Genomic DNA, 17,396 nt, shown 5'->3' on the forward strand with positions numbered 1-17,396 from the left:
TGCTCTCTTTGTAGGCAAGCAAGGCTTTGTTGCAACTGCAATTCTTACTTCTTCTTGAAATGTAGGGACGACAGTACATTCCATCACATCCATCTAGTGTACACAGGTAGGTCCATTGTGGCGGGCAGGCGAGCGGGCGGGCTGCTTTATTGGCTGTTTGCTGTTCCCCTACTCCACTCCACTATTTGACTGTTGTGCTGCATCAATCAATCAATCAATCAATCAATCAATCAATCAGTGGCTGGCTCAGGTGCAGCTCTTTAACTTACCTAAAAGGGAGGGCGGAGAGAAGACAAGGAAGGTGAATGAGGTGCTCCAATGTGAAATGCCGGAAACACAGAAACACAGACGACACACAACAAGAGGTGGCAATCTATTCATTAATTGCATTTAATCAATGAGCTCATTATCACTCATGCATTGTCCAACAGGTGTTGAAATAATGGGATTAAAAGGGGAGATCCCTTCAGAAAGACAGAAACAATAGCAAAGACAAAAAACACTTTTGGAATCTGCTTTTAGTCAACACATAAGGAAAGGGTGCACCGGTCCTGGAAATACTGCAATACCAGGTCAATGCGTGGAGTGGACAGAGCAAGCTCTATTTCCATCTCCCTGTTCTAAAAATCCATTTAATATATGGTCCCCAGATAGGGGACGTATCAGATATTAAACTGATAAGAACAGATACTACACTTGATCTTAGCCAAAAGGCCGAGAAGCGATAACCCGAACGGGCCGCGCGTTGCCCGAGCCTGCCCGATACTGCTGTTCAGCCCTTGCAGCGATTCAGCCTACTTCTAGGCAATTCCATGGGGCCCTGCAGGCTCACACACTCACAGCTACACGGGAGGTGAATAAAGGCCGGAGAGGAAGCCAGACAGGATTTGCTTCTTTTGCTTGCACCACAATGCAGTGCTGAAAGAGGAGGAATCTACATAAAAACGCCTTCCTGGCAACGCCCAAATGCCCTGCTGCCATGCAGATAAACACTGGCAGCGGCAGCAAGTGCATGCCCACAGCCACCCCTTGTTCCTTCACACCTTGTATCAGCTGTAATCCAGTCCAGTCCAGTGCTGCCTGCTGAGCAGCACTGACCAACACTGCCTGGGCCCAGGCTTTTATCTCTGAGGCCCCATTATGATGTCAGAAAGCTGGCTCTGGAATCCTGAGGGCTCCACTATGACACGTGCAAAGTTCCGTCTGAACTTTATATAAGACGGTGAGGCTCAGTCAGTCACTCAGTGTTGCCTGAGAGGGCAACACTGCAACAGCCGGCCGCCAGGCTGTCTTTTTTTTGCACAGCTAGTTGCCTCCAGGAGGCCACAAGAGGGAGACAAGGGACTGCAAAATGGAAAATAGGCATCCACCAACTTTACAGACAACTTCTCCTTGCTCCTACAACATCCATCCTTGCACAGTTTGTTATTCTTCTAGGTAACATAGTAACAAATCCAAATTGCTGCTCTCTTTGTAGGCAAGCAAGGCTTTGTTGCAACTGCAATTCTTACTTCTTCTTGAAATGTAGGGACGACAGTACATTCCATCACATCCATCTAGTGTACACAGGTAGGTCCATTGTGGCGGGCAGGCGAGCGGGCGGGCTGCTTTATTGGCTGTTTGCTGTTCCCCTACTCCACTCCACTATTTGACTGTTGTGCTGCATCAATCAATCAATCAATCAATCAATCAATCAATCAATCAATCAATCAATCAATCAATCAATCAATCAATCAGTGGCTGGCTCAGGTGCAGCTCTTTAACTTACCTAAAAGGGAGGGCGGAGAGAAGACAAGGAAGGTGAATGAGGTGTTCCAATGTGAAATGCCGGAAACACAGAAACACAGACGACACACAACAAGAGGTGGCAATCTATTCATTAATTGCATTTAATCAATGAGCTCATTATCACTCATGCATTGTCCAACAGGTGTTGAAATAATGGGATTAAAAGGGGAGATCCCTTCAGAAAGACAGAAACAATAGCAAAGACAAAAAACACTTTTGGAATCTGCTTTTAGTCAACACATAAGGAAAGGGTGCACCGGTCCTGGAAATACTGCAATACCAGGTCAATGCGTGGAGTGGACAGAGCAAGCTCTATTTCCATCTCCCTGTTCTAAAAATCCATTTAATATATGGTCCCCAGATAGGGGACGTATCAGATATTAAACTGATAAGAACAGATACTACACTTGATCTTAGCCAAAAGGCCGAGAAGCGATAACCCGAACGGGCCGCGCGTTGCCCGAGCCTGCCCGATACTGCTGTTCAGCCCTTGCAGCGATTCAGCCTACTTCTAGGCAATTCCATGGGGCCCTGCAGGCTCACACACTCACAGCTACACGGGAGGTGAATAAAGGCCGGAGAGGAAGCCAGACAGGATTTGCTTCTTTTGCTTGCACCACAATGCAGTGCTGAAAGAGGAGGAATCTACATAAAAACGCCTTCCTGGCAACGCCCAAATGCCCTGCTGCCATGCAGATAAACACTGGCAGCGGCAGCAAGTGCATGCCCACAGCCACCCCTTGTTCCTTCACACCTTGTATCAGCTGTAATCCAGTCCAGTCCAGTGCTGCCTGCTGAGCAGCACTGACCAACACTGCCTGGGCCCAGGCTTTTATCTCTGAGGCCCCATTATGATGTCAGAAAGCTGGCTCTGGAATCCTGAGGGCTCCACTATGACACGTGCAAAGTTCCGTCTGAACTTTATATAAGACGGTGAGGCTCAGTCAGTCACTCAGTGTTGCCTGAGAGGGCAACACTGCAACAGCCGGCCGCCAGGCTGTCTTTTTTTTGCACAGCTAGTTGCCTCCAGGAGGCCACAAGAGGGAGACAAGGGACTGCAAAATGGAAAATAGGCATCCACCAACTTTACAGACAACTTCTCCTTGCTCCTACAACCTCCATCCTTGCACAGTTTGTTATTCTTCTAGGTAACATAGTAACAAATCCAAATTGCTGCTCTCTTTGTAGGCAAGCAAGGCTTTGTTGCAACTGCAATTCTTACTTCTTCTTGAAATGTAGGGACGACAGTACATTCCATCACATCCATCTAGTGTACACAGGTAGGTCCATTGTGGCGGGCAGGCGAGCGGGCGGGCTGCTTTATTGGCTGTTTGCTGTTCCCCTACTCCACTCCACTATTTGACTGTTGTGCTGCATCAATCAATCAATCAATCAATCAATCAATCAATCAATCAATCAATCAGTGGCTGGCTCAGGTGCAGCTCTTTAACTTACCTAAAAGGGAGGGCGGAGAGAAGACAAGGAAGGTGAATGAGGTGTTCCAATGTGAAATGCCGGAAACACAGAAACACAGACGACACACAACAAGAGGTGGCAATCTATTCATTAATTGCATTTAATCAATGAGCTCATTATCACTCATGCATTGTCCAACAGGTGTTGAAATAATGGGATTAAAAGGGGAGATCCCTTCAGAAAGACAGAAACAATAGCAAAGACAAAAAACACTTTTGGAATCTGCTTTTAGTCAGGAAAGGGTGCACCGGTCCTGGAAATACTGCAATACCAGGTCAATGCGTGGAGTGGACAGAGCAAGCTCTATTTCCATCTCCCTGTTCTAAAAATCCATTTAATATATGGTCCCCAGATAGGGGACGTATCAGATATTAAACTGATAAGAACAGATACTACACTTGATCTTAGCCAAAAGGCCGAGAAGCGATAACCCGAACGGGCCGCGCGTTGCCCGAGCCTGCCCGATACTGCTGTTCAGCCCTTGCAGCGATTCAGCCTACTTCTAGGCAATTCCATGGGGCCCTGCAGGCTCACACACTCACAGCTACACGGGAGGTGAATAAAGGCCGGAGAGGAAGCCAGACAGGATTTGCTTCTTTTGCTTGCACCACAATGCAGTGCTGAAAGAGGAGGAATCTACATAAAAACGCCTTCCTGGCAACGCCCAAATGCCCTGCTGCCATGCAGATAAACACTGGCAGCGGCAGCAAGTGCATGCCCACAGCCACCCCTTGTTCCTTCACACCTTGTATCAGCTGTAATCCAGTCCAGTCCAGTGCTGCCTGCTGAGCAGCACTGACCAACACTGCCTGGGCCCAGGCTTTTATCTCTGAGGCCCCATTATGATGTCAGAAAGCTGGCTCTGGAATCCTGAGGGCTCCACTATGACACGTGCAAAGTTCCGTCTGAACTTTATATAAGACGGTGAGGCTCAGTCAGTCACTCAGTGTTGCCTGAGAGGGCAACACTGCAACAGCCGGCCGCCAGGCTGTCTTTTTTTTGCACAGCTAGTTGCCTCCAGGAGGCCACAAGAGGGAGACAAGGGACTGCAAAATGGAAAATAGGCATCCACCAACTTTACAGACAACTTCTCCTTGCTCCTACAACCTCCATCCTTGCACAGTTTGTTATTCTTCTAGGTAACATAGTAACAAATCCAAATTGCTGCTCTCTTTGTAGGCAAGCAAGGCTTTGTTGCAACTGCAATTCTTACTTCTTCTTGAAATGTAGGGACGACAGTACATTCCATCACATCCATCTAGTGTACACAGGTAGGTCCATTGTGGCGGGCAGGCGAGCGGGCGGGCTGCTTTATTGGCTGTTTGCTGTTCCCCTACTCCACTCCACTATTTGACTGTTGTGCTGCATCAATCAATCAATCAATCAATCAATCAATCAATCAATCAATCAATCAATCAATCAGTGGCTGGCTCAGGTGCAGCTCTTTAACTTACCTAAAAGGGAGGGCGGAGAGAAGACAAGGAAGGTGAATGAGGTGTTCCAATGTGAAATGCCGGAAACACAGAAACACAGACGACACACAACAAGAGGTGGCAATCTATTCATTAATTGCATTTAATCAATGAGCTCATTATCACTCATGCATTGTCCAACAGGTGTTGAAATAATGGGATTAAAAGGGGAGATCCCTTCAGAAAGACAGAAACAATAGCAAAGACAAAAAACACTTTTGGAATCTGCTTTTAGTCAACACATAAGGAAAGGGTGCACCGGTCCTGGAAATACTGCAATACCAGGTCAATGCGTGGAGTGGACAGAGCAAGCTCTATTTCCATCTCCCTGTTCTAAAAATCCATTTAATATATGGTCCCCAGATAGGGGACGTATCAGATATTAAACTGATAAGAACAGATACTACACTTGATCTTAGCCAAAAGGCCGAGAAGCGATAACCCGAACGGGCCGCGCGTTGCCCGAGCCTGCCCGATACTGCTGTTCAGCCCTTGCAGCGATTCAGCCTACTTCTAGGCAATTCCATGGGGCCCTGCAGGCTCACACACTCACAGCTACACGGGAGGTGAATAAAGGCCGGAGAGGAAGCCAGACAGGATTTGCTTCTTTTGCTTGCACCACAATGCAGTGCTCAAAGAGGAGGAATCTACATAAAAACGCCTTCCTGGCAACGCCCAAATGCCCTGCTGCCATGCAGATAAACACTGGCAGCGGCAGCAAGTGCATGCCCACAGCCACCCCTTGTTCCTTCACACCTTGTATCAGCTGTAATCCAGTCCAGTCCAGTGCTGCCTGCTGAGCAGCACTGACCAACACTGCCTGGGCCCAGGCTTTTATCTCTGAGGCCCCATTATGATGTCAGAAAGCTGGCTCTGGAATCCTGAGGGCTCCACTATGACACGTGCAAAGTTCCGTCTGAACTTTATATAAGACGGTGAGGCTCAGTCAGTCACTCAGTGTTGCCTGAGAGGGCAACACTGCAACAGCCGGCCGCCAGGCTGTCTTTTTTTTGCACAGCTAGTTGCCTCCAGGAGGCCACAAGAGGGAGACAAGGGACTGCAAAATGGAAAATAGGCATCCACCAACTTTACAGACAACTTCTCCTTGCTCCTACAACCTCCATCCTTGCACAGTTTGTTATTCTTCTAGGTAACATAGTAACAAATCCAAATTGCTGCTCTCTTTGTAGGCAAGCAAGGCTTTGTTGCAACTGCAATTCTTACTTCTTCTTGAAATGTAGGGACGACAGTACATTCCATCACATCCATCTAGTGTACACAGGTAGGTCCATTGTGGCGGGCAGGCGAGCGGGCGGGCTGCTTTATTGGCTGTTTGCTGTTCCCCTACTCCACTCCACTATTTGACTGTTGTGCTGCATCAATCAATCAATCAATCAATCAATCAATCAATCAATCAATCAATCAGTGGCTGGCTCAGGTGCAGCTCTTTAACTTACCTAAAAGGGAGGGCGGAGAGAAGACAAGGAAGGTGAATGAGGTGTTCCAATGTGAAATGCCGGAAACACAGAAACACAGACGACACACAACAAGAGGTGGCAATCTATTCATTAATTGCATTTAATCAATGAGCTCATTATCACTCATGCATTGTCCAACAGGTGTTGAAATAATGGGATTAAAAGGGGAGATCCCTTCAGAAAGACAGAAACAATAGCAAAGACAAAAAACACTTTTGGAATCTGCTTTTAGTCAACACATAAGGAAAGGGTGCACCGGTCCTGGAAATACTGCAATACCAGGTCAATGCGTGGAGTGGACAGAGCAAGCTCTATTTCCATCTCCCTGTTCTAAAAATCCATTTAATATATGGTCCCCAGATAGGGGACGTATCAGATATTAAACTGATAAGAACAGATACTACACTTGATCTTAGCCAAAAGGCCGAGAAGCGATAACCCGAACGGGCCGCGCGTTGCCCGAGCCTGCCCGATACTGCTGTTCAGCCCTTGCAGCGATTCAGCCTACTTCTAGGCAATTCCATGGGGCCCTGCAGGCTCACACACTCACAGCTACACGGGAGGTGAATAAAGGCCGGAGAGGAAGCCAGACAGGATTTGCTTCTTTTGCTTGCACCACAATGCAGTGCTGAAAGAGGAGGAATCTACATAAAAACGCCTTCCTGGCAACGCCCAAATGCCCTGCTGCCATGCAGATAAACACTGGCAGCGGCAGCAAGTGCATGCCCACAGCCACCCCTTGTTCCTTCACACCTTGTATCAGCTGTAATCCAGTCCAGTCCAGTGCTGCCTGCTGAGCAGCACTGACCAACACTGCCTGGGCCCAGGCTTTTATCTCTGAGGCCCCATTATGATGTCAGAAAGCTGGCTCTGGAATCCTGAGGGCTCCACTATGACACGTGCAAAGTTCCGTCTGAACTTTATATAAGACGGTGAGGCTCAGTCAGTCACTCAGTGTTGCCTGAGAGGGCAACACTGCAACAGCCGGCCGCCAGGCTGTCTTTTTTTTGCACAGCTAGTTGCCTCCAGGAGGCCACAAGAGGGAGACAAGGGACTGCAAAATGGAAAATAGGCATCCACCAACTTTACAGACAACTTCTCCTTGCTCCTACAACCTCCATCCTTGCACAGTTTGTTATTCTTCTAGGTAACATAGTAACAAATCCAAATTGCTGCTCTCTTTGTAGGCAAGCAAGGCTTTGTTGCAACTGCAATTCTTACTTCTTCTTGAAATGTAGGGACGACAGTACATTCCATCACATCCATCTAGTGTACACAGGTAGGTCCATTGTGGCGGGCAGGCGAGCGGGCGGGCTGCTTTATTGGCTGTTTGCTGTTCCCCTACTCCACTCCACTATTTGACTGTTGTGCTGCATCAATCAATCAATCAATCAATCAATCAATCAATCAATCAATCAATCAATCAGTGGCTGGCTCAGGTGCAGCTCTTTAACTTACCTAAAAGGGAGGGCGGAGAGAAGACAAGGAAGGTGAATGAGGTGTTCCAATGTGAAATGCCGGAAACACAGAAACACAGACGACACACAACAAGAGGTGGCAATCTATTCATTAATTGCATTTAATCAATGAGCTCATTATCACTCATGCATTGTCCAACAGGTGTTGAAATAATGGGATTAAAAGGGGAGATCCCTTCAGAAAGACAGAAACAATAGCAAAGACAAAAAACACTTTTGGAATCTGCTTTTAGTCAACACATAAGGAAAGGGTGCACCGGTCCTGGAAATACTGCAATACCAGGTCAATGCGTGGAGTGGACAGAGCAAGCTCTATTTCCATCTCCCTGTTCTAAAAATCCATTTAATATATGGTCCCCAGATAGGGGACGTATCAGATATTAAACTGATAAGAACAGATACTACACTTGATCTTAGCCAAAAGGCCGAGAAGCGATAACCCGAACGGGCCGCGCGTTGCCCGAGCCTGCCCGATACTGCTGTTCAGCCCTTGCAGCGATTCAGCCTACTTCTAGGCAATTCCATGGGGCCCTGCAGGCTCACACACTCACAGCTACACGGGAGGTGAATAAAGGCCGGAGAGGAAGCCAGACAGGATTTGCTTCTTTTGCTTGCACCACAATGCAGTGCTCAAAGAGGAGGAATCTACATAAAAACGCCTTCCTGGCAACGCCCAAATGCCCTGCTGCCATGCAGATAAACACTGGCAGCGGCAGCAAGTGCATGCCCACAGCCACCCCTTGTTCCTTCACACCTTGTATCAGCTGTAATCCAGTCCAGTCCAGTGCTGCCTGCTGAGCAGCACTGACCAACACTGCCTGGGCCCAGGCTTTTATCTCTGAGGCCCCATTATGATGTCAGAAAGCTGGCTCTGGAATCCTGAGGGCTCCACTATGACACGTGCAAAGTTCCGTCTGAACTTTATATAAGACGGTGAGGCTCAGTCAGTCACTCAGTGTTGCCTGAGAGGGCAACACTGCAACAGCCGGCCGCCAGGCTGTCTTTTTTTTGCACAGCTAGTTGCCTCCAGGAGGCCACAAGAGGGAGACAAGGGACTGCAAAATGGAAAATAGGCATCCACCAACTTTACAGACAACTTCTCCTTGCTCCTACAACCTCCATCCTTGCACAGTTTGTTATTCTTCTAGGTAACATAGTAACAAATCCAAATTGCTGCTCTCTTTGTAGGCAAGCAAGGCTTTGTTGCAACTGCAATTCTTACTTCTTCTTGAAATGTAGGGACGACAGTACATTCCATCACATCCATCTAGTGTACACAGGTAGGTCCATTGTGGCGGGCAGGCGAGCGGGCGGGCTGCTTTATTGGCTGTTTGCTGTTCCCCTACTCCACTCCACTATTTGACTGTTGTGCTGCATCAATCAATCAATCAATCAATCAATCAATCAATCAATCAATCAATCAGTGGCTGGCTCAGGTGCAGCTCTTTAACTTACCTAAAAGGGAGGGCGGAGAGAAGACAAGGAAGGTGAATGAGGTGTTCCAATGTGAAATGCCGGAAACACAGAAACACAGACGACACACAACAAGAGGTGGCAATCTATTCATTAATTGCATTTAATCAATGAGCTCATTATCACTCATGCATTGTCCAACAGGTGTTGAAATAATGGGATTAAAAGGGGAGATCCCTTCAGAAAGACAGAAACAATAGCAAAGACAAAAAACACTTTTGGAATCTGCTTTTAGTCAACACATAAGGAAAGGGTGCACCGGTCCTGGAAATACTGCAATACCAGGTCAATGCGTGGAGTGGACAGAGCAAGCTCTATTTCCATCTCCCTGTTCTAAAAATCCATTTAATATATGGTCCCCAGATAGGGGACGTATCAGATATTAAACTGATAAGAACAGATACTACACTTGATCTTAGCCAAAAGGCCGAGAAGCGATAACCCGAACGGGCCGCGCGTTGCCCGAGCCTGCCCGATACTGCTGTTCAGCCCTTGCAGCGATTCAGCCTACTTCTAGGCAATTCCATGGGGCCCTGCAGGCTCACACACTCACAGCTACACGGGAGGTGAATAAAGGCCGGAGAGGAAGCCAGACAGGATTTGCTTCTTTTGCTTGCACCACAATGCAGTGCTGAAAGAGGAGGAATCTACATAAAAACGCCTTCCTGGCAACGCCCAAATGCCCTGCTGCCATGCAGATAAACACTGGCAGCGGCAGCAAGTGCATGCCCACAGCCACCCCTTGTTCCTTCACACCTTGTATCAGCTGTAATCCAGTCCAGTCCAGTGCTGCCTGCTGAGCAGCACTGACCAACACTGCCTGGGCCCAGGCTTTTATCTCTGAGGCCCCATTATGATGTCAGAAAGCTGGCTCTGGAATCCTGAGGGCTCCACTATGACACGTGCAAAGTTCCGTCTGAACTTTATATAAGACGGTGAGGCTCAGTCAGTCACTCAGTGTTGCCTGAGAGGGCAACACTGCAACAGCCGGCCGCCAGGCTGTCTTTTTTTTGCACAGCTAGTTGCCTCCAGGAGGCCACAAGAGGGAGACAAGGGACTGCAAAATGGAAAATAGGCATCCACCAACTTTACAGACAACTTCTCCTTGCTCCTACAACCTCCATCCTTGCACAGTTTGTTATTCTTCTAGGTAACATAGTAACAAATCCAAATTGCTGCTCTCTTTGTAGGCAAGCAAGGCTTTGTTGCAACTGCAATTCTTACTTCTTCTTGAAATGTAGGGACGACAGTACATTCCATCACATCCATCTAGTGTACACAGGTAGGTCCATTGTGGCGGGCAGGCGAGCGGGCGGGCTGCTTTATTGGCTGTTTGCTGTTCCCCTACTCCACTCCACTATTTGACTGTTGTGCTGCATCAATCAATCAATCAATCAATCAATCAATCAATCAATCAATCAATCAATCAGTGGCTGGCTCAGGTGCAGCTCTTTAACTTACCTAAAAGGGAGGGCGGAGAGAAGACAAGGAAGGTGAATGAGGTGTTCCAATGTGAAATGCCGGAAACACAGAAACACAGACGACACACAACAAGAGGTGGCAATCTATTCATTAATTGCATTTAATCAATGAGCTCATTATCACTCATGCATTGTCCAACAGGTGTTGAAATAATGGGATTAAAAGGGGAGATCCCTTCAGAAAGACAGAAACAATAGCAAAGACAAAAAACACTTTTGGAATCTGCTTTTAGTCAACACATAAGGAAAGGGTGCATCGGTCCTGGAAATACTGCAATACCAGGTCAATGCGTGGAGTGGACAGAGCAAGCTCTATTTCCATCTCCCTGTTCTAAAAATCCATTTAATATATGGTCCCCAGATAGGGGACGTATCAGATATTAAACTGATAAGAACAGATACTACACTTGATCTTAGCCAAAAGGCCGAGAAGCGATAACCCGAACGGGCCGCGCGTTGCCCGAGCCTGCCCGATACTGCTGTTCAGCCCTTGCAGCGATTCAGCCTACTTCTAGGCAATTCCATGGGGCCCTGCAGGCTCACACACTCACAGCTACACGGGAGGTGAATAAAGGCCGGAGAGGAAGCCAGACAGGATTTGCTTCTTTTGCTTGCACCACAATGCAGTGCTGAAAGAGGAGGAATCTACATAAAAACGCCTTCCTGGCAACGCCCAAATGCCCTGCTGCCATGCAGATAAACACTGGCAGCGGCAGCAAGTGCATGCCCACAGCCACCCCTTGTTCCTTCACACCTTGTATCAGCTGTAATCCAGTCCAGTCCAGTGCTGCCTGCTGAGCAGCACTGACCAACACTGCCTGGGCCCAGGCTTTTATCTCTGAGGCCCCATTATGATGTCAGAAAGCTGGCTCTGGAATCCTGAGGGCTCCACTATGACACGTGCAAAGTTCCGTCTGAACTTTATATAAGACGGTGAGGCTCAGTCAGTCACTCAGTGTTGCCTGAGAGGGCAACACTGCAACAGCCGGCCGCCAGGCTGTCTTTTTTTTGCACAGCTAGTTGCCTCCAGGAGGCCACAAGAGGGAGACAAGGGACTGCAAAATGGAAAATAGGCATCCACCAACTTTACAGACAACTTCTCCTTGCTCCTACAACCTCCATCCTTGCACAGTTTGTTATTCTTCTAGGTAACATAGTAACAAATCCAAATTGCTGCTCTCTTTGTAGGCAAGCAAGGCTTTGTTGCAACTGCAATTCTTACTTCTTCTTGAAATGTAGGGACGACAGTACATTCCATCACATCCATCTAGTGTACACAGGTAGGTCCATTGTGGCGGGCAGGCGAGCGGGCGGGCTGCTTTATTGGCTGTTTGCTGTTCCCCTACTCCACTCCACTATTTGACTGTTGTGCTGCATCAATCAATCAATCAATCAATCAATCAATCAATCAATCAGTGGCTGGCTCAGGTGCAGCTCTTTAACTTACCTAAAAGGGAGGGCGGAGAGAAGACAAGGAAGGTGAATGAGGTGTTCCAATGTGAAATGCCGGAAACACAGAAACACAGACGACACACAACAAGAGGTGGCAATCTATTCATTAATTGCATTTAATCAATGAGCTCATTATCACTCATGCATTGTCCAACAGGTGTTGAAATAATGGGATTAAAAGGGGAGATCCCTTCAGAAAGACAGAAACAATAGCAAAGACAAAAAACACTTTTGGAATCTGCTTTTAGTCAACACATAAGGAAAGGGTGCACCGGTCCTGGAAATACTGCAATACCAGGTCAATGCGTGGAGTGGACAGAGCAAGCTCTATTTCCATCTCCCTGTTCTAAAAATCCATTTAATATATGGTCCCCAGATAGGGGACGTATCAGATATTAAACTGATAAGAACAGATACTACACTTGATCTTAGCCAAAAGGCCGAGAAGCGATAACCCGAACGGGCCGCGCGTTGCCCGAGCCTGCCCGATACTGCTGTTCAGCCCTTGCAGCGATTCAGCCTACTTCGAGGCAATTCCATGGGGCCCTGCAGGCTCACACACTCACAGCTACACGGGAGGTGAATAAAGGCCGGAGAGGAAGCCAGACAGGATTTGCTTCTTTTGCTTGCACCACAATGCAGTGCTGAAAGAGGAGGAATCTACATAAAAACGCCTTCCTGGCAACGCCCAAATGCCCTGCTGCCATGCAGATAAACACTGGCAGCGGCAGCAAGTGCATGCCCACAGCCACCCCTTGTTCCTTCACACCTTGTATCAGCTGTAATCCAGTCCAGTCCAGTGCTGCCTGCTGAGCAGCACTGACCAACACTGCCTGGGCCCAGGCTTTTATCTCTGAGGCCCCATTATGATGTCAGAAAGCTGGCTCTGGAATCCTGAGGGCTCCACTATGACACGTGCAAAGTTCCGTCTGAACTTTATATAAGACGGTGAGGCTCAGTCAGTCACTCAGTGTTGCCTGAGAGGGCAACACTGCAACAGCCGGCCGCCAGGCTGTCTTTTTTTTGCACAGCTAGTTGCCTCCAGGAGGCCACAAGAGGGAGACAAGGGACTGCAAAATGGAAAATAGGCATCCACCAACTTTACAGATAACTTCTCCTTGCTCCTACAACCTCCATCCTTGCACAGTTTGTTATTCTTCTAGGTAACATAGTAACAAATCCAAATTGCTGCTCTCTTTGTAGGCAAGCAAGGCTTTGTTGCAACTGCAATTCTTACTTCTTCTTGAAATGTAGGGACGACAGTACATTCCATCACATCCATCTAGTGTACACAGGTAGGTCCATTGTGGCGGGCAGGCGAGCGGGCGGGCTGCTTTATTGGCTGTTTGCTGTTCCCCTACTCCACTCCACTATTTGACTGTTGTGCTGCATCAATCAATCAATCAATCAATCAATCAATCAATCAATCAATCAATCAATCAGTGGCTGGCTCAGGTGCAGCTCTTTAACTTACCTAAAAGGGAGGGCGGAGAGAAGACAAGGAAGGTGAATGAGGTGTTCCAATGTGAAATGCCGGAAACACAGAAACACAGACGACACACAACAAGAGGTGGCAATCTATTCATTAATTGCATTTAATCAATGAGCTCATTATCACTCATGCATTGTCCAACAGGTGTTGAAATAATGGGATTAAAAGGGGAGATCCCTTCAGAAAGACAGAAACAATAGCAAAGACAAAAAACACTTTTGGAATCTGCTTTTAGTCAACACATAAGGAAATGGTGCACCGGTCCTGGAAATACTGCAATACCAGGTCAATGCGTGGAGTGGACAGAGCAAGCTCTATTTCCATCTCCCTGTTCTAAAAATCCATTTAATATATGGTCCCCAGATAGGGGACGTATCAGATATTAAACTGATAAGAACAGATACTACACTTGATCTTAGCCAAAAGGCCGAGAAGCGATAACCCGAACGGGCCGCGCGTTGCCCGAGGCTGCCCGATACTGCTGTTCAGCCCTTGCAGCGATTCAGCCTACTTCTAGGCAATTCCATGGGGCCCTGCAGGCTCACACACTCACAGCTACACGGGAGGTGAATAAAGGCCGGAGAGGAAGCCAGACAGGATTTGCTTCTTTTGCTTGCACCACAATGCAGTGCTGAAAGAGGAGGAATCTACATAAAAACGCCTTCCTGGCAACGCCCAAATGCCCTGCTGCCATGCAGATAAACACTGGCAGCGGCAGCAAGTGCATGCCCACAGCCACCCCTTGTTCCTTCACACCTTGTATCAGCTGTAATCCAGTCCAGTCCAGTGCTGCCTGCTGAGCAGCACTGACCAACACTGCCTGGGCCCAGGCTTTTATCTCTGAGGCCCCATTATGATGTCAGAAAGCTGGCTCTGGAATCCTGAGGGCTCCACTATGACACGTGCAAAGTTCCGTCTGAACTTTATATAAGACGGTGAGGCTCAGTCAGTCACTCAGTGTTGCCTGAGAGGGCAACACTGCAACAGCCGGCCGCCAGGCTGTCTTTTTTTTGCACAGCTAGTTGCCTCCAGGAGGCCACAAGAGGGAGACAAGGGACTGCAAAATGGAAAATAGGCATCCACCAACTTTACAGACAACTTCTCCTTGCTCCTACAACCTCCATCCTTGCACAGTTTGTTATTCTTCTAGGTAACATAGTAACAAATCCAAATTGCTGCTCTCTTTGTAGGCAAGCAAGGCTTTGTTGCAACTGCAATTCTTACTTCTTCTTGAAATGTAGGGACGACAGTACATTCCATCACATCCATCTAGTGTACACAGGTAGGTCCATTGTGGCGGGCAGGCGAGCGGGCGGGCTGCTTTATTGGCTGTTTGCTGTTCCCCTACTCCACTCCACTATTTGACTGTTGTGCTGCATCAATCAATCAATCAATCAATCAATCAATCAATCAATCAGTGGCTGGCTCAGGTGCAGCTCTTTAACTTACCTAAAAGGGAGGGCGGAGAGAAGACAAGGAAGGTGAATGAGGTGTTCCAATGTGAAATGCCGGAAACACAGAAACACAGACGACACACAACAAGAGGTGGCAATCTATTCATTAATTGCATTTAATCAATGAGCTCATTATCACTCATGCATTGTCCAACAGGTGTTGAAATAATGGGATTAAAAGGGGAGATCCCTTCAGAAAGACAGAAACAATAGCAAAGACAAAAAACACTTTTGGAATCTGCTTTTAGTCAACACATAAGGAAAGGGTGCACCGGTCCTGGAAATACTGCAATACCAGGTCAATGCGTGGAGTGGACAGAGCAAGCTCTATTTCCATCTCCCTGTTCTAAAAATCCATTTAATATATGGTCCCCAGATAGGGGACGTATCAGATATTAAACTGATAAGAACAGATACTACACTTGATCTTAGCCAAAAGGCCGAGAAGCGATAACCCGAACGGGCCGCGCGTTGCCCGAGCCTGCCCGATACTGCTGTTCAGCCCTTGCAGCGATTCAGCCTACTTCTAGGCAATTCCATGGGGCCCTGCAGGCTCACACACTCACAGCTACACGGGAGGTGAATAAAGGCCGGAGAGGAAGCCAGACAGGATTTGCTTCTTTTGCTTGCACCACAATGCAGTGCTGAAAGAGGAGGAATCTACATAAAAACGCCTTCCTGGCAACGCCCAAATGCCCTGCTGCCATGCAGATAAACACTGGCAGCGGCAGCAAGTGCATGCCCACAGCCACCCCTTGTTCCTTCACACCTTGTATCAGCTGTAATCCAGTCCAGTCCAGTGCTGCCTGCTGAGCAGCACTGACCAACACTGCCTGGGCCCAGGCTTTTATCTCTGAGGCCCCATTATGATGTCAGAAAGCTGGCTCTGGAATCCTGAGGGCTCCACTATGACACGTGCAAAGTTCCGTCTGAACTTTATATAAGACGGTGAGGCTCAGTCAGTCACTCAGTGTTGCCTGAGAGGGCAACACTGCAACAGCCGGCCGCCAGGCTGTCTTTTTTTTGCACAGCTAGTTGCCTCCAGGAGGCCACAAGAGGGAGACAAGGGACTGCAAAATGGAAAATAGGCATCCACCAACTTTACAGACAACTTCTCCTTGCTCCTACAACCTCCATCCTTGCACAGTTTGTTATTCTTCTAGGTAACATAGTAACAAATCCAAATTGCTGCTCTCTTTGTAGGCAAGCAAGGCTTTGTTGCAACTGCAATTCTTACTTCTTCTTGAAATGTAGGGACGACAGTACATTCCATCACATCCATCTAGTGTACACAGGTAGGTCCATTGTGGCGGGCAGGCGAGCGGGCGGGCTGCTTTATTGGCTGTTTGCTGTTCCCCTACTCCACTCCACTATTTGACTGTTGTGCTGCATCAATCAATCAATCAATCAATCAATCAATCAATCAATCAATCAATCAATCAATCAATCAATCAATCAATCAGTGGCTGGCTCAGGTGCAGCTCTTTAACTTACCTAAAAGGGAGGGCGGAGAGAAGACAAGGAAGGTGAATGAGGTGTTCCAATGTGAAATGCCGGAAACACAGAAACACAGACGACACACAACAAGAGGTGGCAATCTATTCATTAATTGCATTTAGGCCTCATTCACACGGCAGGGTTTCCCGTCCGGGTGCCGGCCGTTCATAAATCGGCCGGCACCCGGCTGCATTAGGAATGATAGACCCCTAATGGGGCTATTCACACGACCGATTTTTTGACGGCCGGAAAATCCGGCCGTCAAAAAATAGGACATGCTCTATCTTTGCCCGGACACCCGGCCGCCCGGCTCCCATAGAAGTCTATGGGGCCGGGTATTACACGGCCATCACCGGAATGTGTTCCGAGTGATGGCCGGGTTTCCCGGCGCTTGCGCTCTATCTCCTCCTCCTCACAGCGCAGAGTGCATGTGAGGAGGAGGAGTTGATGCCATTTTGACGAATGGCATCGCTGCACACTGTGTTGCAGGGCCGGGGTGTACAGCAGGTGGAGGGAGCGCTGCGCTGGCTCCCTTCCCCTGCTTGTTAAAAGCACCCTGGCTCGGCGACACCTTAGATGGCGCCGCTAGTAGCAGCAGCTGCTGCGGCTGCTACTACTGTAGCGACGCCACTATAGCAGAGCGGGGAGATATCTCCCCGCTCTGCTATGTGCTAGCCGCACTTTAGCTCCTTGAAGGAGCGGAATCCCCGTGTGTTCGGGGATTCCGCTCCTGGACAGAGCGCTTGATGTCTCTGTCCATATCTGGGCAGTGACATCAGGGGAAACTCCTGAAGCGGAATCCCCGAACACATGGGGATTCCCCTTCAGGAGCTGCCGCTGATGTCACTGTCCGGA

At 48.2% G+C, this 17,396-nt stretch overlaps 11 non-coding genes across 11 annotated transcripts; all 11 read right to left on the reverse strand.

The window, feature by feature from the left end:
- Positions 1–535: 535 nt before the first annotated feature.
- On the reverse strand, positions 536–726 carry LOC142695235 (U2 spliceosomal RNA). The gene has a single exon (XR_012863371.1). It is a non-coding gene; the product is annotated as a U2 spliceosomal RNA (small nuclear RNA).
- A 1,308-nt stretch (positions 727–2,034) lies between these two features.
- On the reverse strand, positions 2,035–2,225 carry LOC142695237 (U2 spliceosomal RNA). Its single transcript, XR_012863372.1, has one exon. It is a non-coding gene; the product is annotated as a U2 spliceosomal RNA (small nuclear RNA).
- Positions 2,226–3,501: 1,276 nt separating this feature from the next.
- Positions 3,502–3,692, reverse strand: LOC142695238 (U2 spliceosomal RNA). The gene has a single exon (XR_012863373.1). It is a non-coding gene; the product is annotated as a U2 spliceosomal RNA (small nuclear RNA).
- Positions 3,693–4,984: 1,292 nt separating this feature from the next.
- Positions 4,985–5,175, reverse strand: LOC142695240 (U2 spliceosomal RNA). Its single transcript, XR_012863375.1, has one exon. It is a non-coding gene; the product is annotated as a U2 spliceosomal RNA (small nuclear RNA).
- Positions 5,176–6,459: 1,284 nt separating this feature from the next.
- LOC142695241 (U2 spliceosomal RNA) lies at positions 6,460–6,650 on the reverse strand. The gene has a single exon (XR_012863376.1). It is a non-coding gene; the product is annotated as a U2 spliceosomal RNA (small nuclear RNA).
- A 1,288-nt stretch (positions 6,651–7,938) lies between these two features.
- Positions 7,939–8,129, reverse strand: LOC142695242 (U2 spliceosomal RNA). The gene has a single exon (XR_012863377.1). It is a non-coding gene; the product is annotated as a U2 spliceosomal RNA (small nuclear RNA).
- Positions 8,130–9,413: 1,284 nt separating this feature from the next.
- Positions 9,414–9,604, reverse strand: LOC142695243 (U2 spliceosomal RNA). The gene has a single exon (XR_012863378.1). It is a non-coding gene; the product is annotated as a U2 spliceosomal RNA (small nuclear RNA).
- Positions 9,605–10,892: 1,288 nt separating this feature from the next.
- On the reverse strand, positions 10,893–11,083 carry LOC142695498 (U2 spliceosomal RNA). The gene has a single exon (XR_012863609.1). It is a non-coding gene; the product is annotated as a U2 spliceosomal RNA (small nuclear RNA).
- A 1,276-nt stretch (positions 11,084–12,359) lies between these two features.
- Positions 12,360–12,550, reverse strand: LOC142695244 (U2 spliceosomal RNA). The gene has a single exon (XR_012863379.1). It is a non-coding gene; the product is annotated as a U2 spliceosomal RNA (small nuclear RNA).
- Positions 12,551–13,838: 1,288 nt separating this feature from the next.
- LOC142695503 (U2 spliceosomal RNA) lies at positions 13,839–14,029 on the reverse strand. Its single transcript, XR_012863613.1, has one exon. It is a non-coding gene; the product is annotated as a U2 spliceosomal RNA (small nuclear RNA).
- Positions 14,030–15,305: 1,276 nt separating this feature from the next.
- Positions 15,306–15,496, reverse strand: LOC142695245 (U2 spliceosomal RNA). Its single transcript, XR_012863380.1, has one exon. It is a non-coding gene; the product is annotated as a U2 spliceosomal RNA (small nuclear RNA).
- Positions 15,497–17,396: the final 1,900 nt, after the last annotated feature.

Source organism: Rhinoderma darwinii (assembly GCF_050947455.1).
Source record: "Rhinoderma darwinii isolate aRhiDar2 chromosome 5 unlocalized genomic scaffold, aRhiDar2.hap1 SUPER_5_unloc_47, whole genome shotgun sequence".
Classification (NCBI taxonomy): domain Eukaryota; kingdom Metazoa; phylum Chordata; class Amphibia; order Anura; family Rhinodermatidae; genus Rhinoderma; species Rhinoderma darwinii.